Source organism: Lactuca virosa, chromosome 6, assembly GCF_052849685.1.
Source record: "Lactuca virosa cultivar CGN04683 chromosome 6, Lactuca_virosa_CGN04683_v6, whole genome shotgun sequence".
In the NCBI taxonomy this organism is placed as follows: domain Eukaryota; kingdom Viridiplantae; phylum Streptophyta; class Magnoliopsida; order Asterales; family Asteraceae; genus Lactuca; species Lactuca virosa.
In genome coordinates, this window is record NC_136431.1 from 104,105,546 (window position 1) to 104,109,778 (window position 4,233).

General features: G+C 34.0%; 1 long non-coding RNA gene across 1 annotated transcript; it reads right to left on the reverse strand.

The window, feature by feature from the left end:
* Positions 1–2,432: 2,432 nt before the first annotated feature.
* LOC145118644 (uncharacterized) lies at positions 2,433–3,977 on the reverse strand. Its single transcript, XR_013713390.1, has 3 exons — positions 3,724–3,977; positions 3,072–3,618; positions 2,433–2,878 (listed from the first exon to the last, which is right to left on the reverse strand). It is a non-coding gene; the product is annotated as an uncharacterized LOC145118644 (long non-coding RNA).
* Between the last annotated feature and the right edge of the window lie 256 nt (positions 3,978–4,233).

Sequence of the window (4,233 nt, forward strand, 5' to 3'; positions counted from 1 at the left end):
AAAAGAGCTACGATTGTTGATCGGTTCCTGAAGTCACACTTGCAGTCATAGTTATTAGACTTATCCAAATGGGAGACTGTTGGATAAGGTGTCTAAGTCCATAACTATTTCTGGTATGTACTTGACCCGACCCGGCATGGTCCATTTAGGTTGCATGGCATCATGCAATTGGATAGACTAAAATGAGAGAAATAACACTTATAGTTTATTAATATATTATAAGTTCTAATATATTAATAATATTATTTAATTAGTATTGATCAAGAATTAATTCAGGATTAATTAAGTGATCAAAAGGAGACTAATTAAATATATGGGTTGATTATGTAAATCATCCATAACTTGTATAGTGGGCTAAAGGCTCCATGGGTTATCAAGTTGGGCTAAGGTCCATAAGATGCTCCATGGGAGTTACAAACCCATGGGTCATGGAAATGAAGAGTCATGTTACATTAGGGTTTACATGGTGTAACCCTAATGCAACATACTATATAAGAATGCTTCTAACAACCAAAATCGGCTACACAAGAGAGACAAGAGGGCAAGGCCGATTTCAAGTGTTAGACATTTCTCTCAAAGTTTATTCCAAGAGCATTTGGTGTTGTGTGAAACATTTGAGGCATCACACTTGAGGTGCTAGGCTCTCAAGGTTTCCAAGGAATCAAATCAACTACAATGTATGTAATTCTAGCCATCTTTTATGTTTAAAGTTCCCCATGTATGCTAGATAGGATTATGAACCTTGGAAAAGTATTTTGCGTGTATTTTAGACAAACATAGATCCAAGGTTTTCTAGGGTTGCATGTACACTTAGGAGTGTTAGAATGCTCAAAACCCATCACATACATCAAAAAATTCTATCATGTAATTCTTGAAGATCACTAGCCTATCACTAGCATGCAGTTGTATTATAAACATCATAAACAAATAAAAATGTGGGCAATTTAGGGTACAGTTTCTTGCTCTGGCTGAGCGTACACATATCATCCTTGGTTATTTTTTAAAACAATTTTTTTTTAAATTCAAAAACTCTTACAGATCCTTAATTTGAGTCTGGATTGACATGAATGTTCATCAAATTCTCTCAAACCAGAGCTCTAATACCAAATTCTAACATTCCAAAAATCAAGGTAAAATTTTTATATTTAAAATACAACCAGAAACCATAGTTGTTTACAAAACATAGTTCCGAAGAGTAATACTCACGAATCAGAGTATCCCAAAATCAAATATCAAAAATTTAGAAGAATGTGAACAATCACGCGTTTGCTTTCCCTTGATCATCTGAAGTACCTGAAACATAAAACTTAAATTGTAAGCCAAAGCTTAGTGAGCTCCCCCAAAGTATGACACACAACCAATACAGATACAACATGCATATATGAGCCTTCAGCCTAACTGGACCACCTCGGAGGTCCTAGAGCCTGTCTGGACCGCTCTCCGGGCTTTCGACCAGAATGGACCGCCTTGTAAGCCTTCAGTATATCGGACTGCCCCGGTTGCCTTGGCCATCAGCACAAAGCATGATTGCCTCAACCCAACAAACCATAACATGTCGACATATACAGTAACAATCAATAACCAACAACACAGGTAATCATACATATCTACCAATTTAACTCATACTCGGTGAACATAGGTATATATAAAGATATACCCATCGAACACATACTCAACATAACATAAATCCAATATACCAGGATACAAAATCTAGTGATCTAGCCTTGGTGCCTTCGACCCATTATTATAGTGAGCACTACAAATAAAATTACATTTAGTGGAATAGAAAAAGTGCCACTAAAAATCGAAAAAGTGTCACTGAAATCCCCATAGGCAATCAGCGGCACAAAAGAAAAGTGTCACTAAAAGCGCTGCCACTAAAGACCTTTAGTGACATTTTTTTGTTGTGCCGCTGCAGCCTTAGTGTGTTTTAGCGGCACTTTCTATTACGCCAGTAAAGCACTTGTAGGTTTTAGTGGCACTATTTTTATGTCACTATTTAACTAGTAAAACAAATATTATTTTCATGCTTTTAGTGATATTTTTTACCATAAAAGTTTATATTAAAAATTGGATCCAATTTTTTAAATGGAATATAAATAATAATATGACAATAAGATAATAAATGGAAAACACAATATCATTACATCAATTCAAACTTGTCTAACAACAATATTTAAAATATTTAAAATATAAATACAAACGTCGTCCAAATTTATTTTTTAAGCCCCTTAGAAACATGAGATAAGATCTACAGATTCCACCCGTGAGTCTTGTTAATAAACATTTCAAAAATGACTCACAATATAACTTAATGGTATTTAGAGAATACTTAAAACTTTTTGTTAAAATTAACTACTGATGCAAAGAATGAATACCTCATAATTACACTGATATACTCGTATATGATATACAATAGTTGTGCTTTGGTATCCATTAACTATAATTGAAAAAGATGGAGATCAAAATTTGATATATTATAGAATATAAAACATTCCAACTACATAGTATTCATACAATGAACTAGGACCTGCATTGTCTCTGTGGAAATGTGAATTACCCATAATATGTTTCGTGTTTTTAAAGATAACAACTCGATTTGGATATTAAAAGTTAAACATCAATTTTGGTAAGACCTCCCAAAATATGAAAAGACCAAATATAAACATGTACAAACTTACCTTAAGTATATTCACGATAATATCTTATCCTCCTATGAATTCTCCACTGATAAATATATATTTGCAAAAGTCAGGCACATGTTGCAAGTATAAATGGTTCGGAACTACTACATCTAATTGTGTTTGTTACCTGAAAGCTTTTACGACATTCTTAAGTTCAACATCTTCCAAAATGTTTCTAGAGTGTATATGAACACCTGTAAAAATCCCCACCATCACTTAAAGTTATTAAAATACCCTCAACCATCCAAATAGAAAAGGAAGTAGAATAAACTACCATCTTCAAATTTCCAAAATTTTCCTTTTTCTTTACAAATGTCGGTTTACATGACCAATAGCTATTTCCCAATTTACCCTTTCTTTTTTCTTTACAGAGATTTGAGAACTTACAATATTCACTCAACACTCCAACTGCTAATGAGTTTTATCCACAATATGGTTGTTATTAATCCCCTTCACGTAAATCATAACATAGTTGTCCTCCGCATCCTATATTTTTCAATTATCAAATCTAAACATAAGAACGAAAGGAAATATATTAGTGAAAATAGAGGTTCATGGTAAACTTAGCAACAACCACCAACCAGCTTAACAATGTCTTTTAGGGTAACTTGAGTTGTGCGTTTGAAATCATGGTTCATTTTCTTGTCATCCCAGTTGAACGACTAAACAAGAAAAAAAAATTAATTTTGACCATTTCACCCATCAATCACATGATTCAAAAAAACAATTTTGAATTTATGTACTTACCAGGAAGAAGCCATCCTGAATATCACTTCAATCATGTTCCTCTTCTTCCCCAAATAATTATGCATCCATCGCACCCGAATCAGGTTAGGGTTCCACAATCACGATAAAGAGAGAAGGAAATGGGATATGTTAGGGTTCCACAATCGCAATCCATGAACACTCAATATGTAAGCACCAAAATCATAGTCTGTGAACACCAAAATCGAATTAGGTTCTACAATTGCGATACATAGAGAGAGAAAGGAGATAGTCTAGTAGTTGAAGGAAAGTGAAACATTTGAACAATCCATACCTGATTAAGGTTCGTATTCTTCATCGGAGAATTATAAAACCCCGATAAATCTGCTCCAATATGCGATGAATCATTTATTATATACCATATATCTGATCCGATGTGTCATACATACCTGATTGACCTCCGAAATCTTTTATACATCATATCTGATATATGGTAGAAAATAAAGCCTTGGTATTAGGGAGGGTATGGGAGGTTTTCGGTTGATCTATAGAAGAAGACGGCGGTGTTGGTGAGGTGGATTGAAGATAGTGCTCCAGGAATCATAGGGAGAAAAAGTAAAGGATGGACGACTTGGAGAAGTGGAGGTGAGGATGAAAAGAGTTATCTATTCCTTTGTGCCGATTTGATTTTGTGGAGGGAATTTGGAGGGAGATATGAAAATTAGAATTTTCAATAAGATATAGTGGCACATAAATATATCTGCCACTAAAAGGATTATATACCGACACAAAACAAAATATGTCACTAAAGTCTTGTGCCACTAAATGTAAATTTATTTGTAGT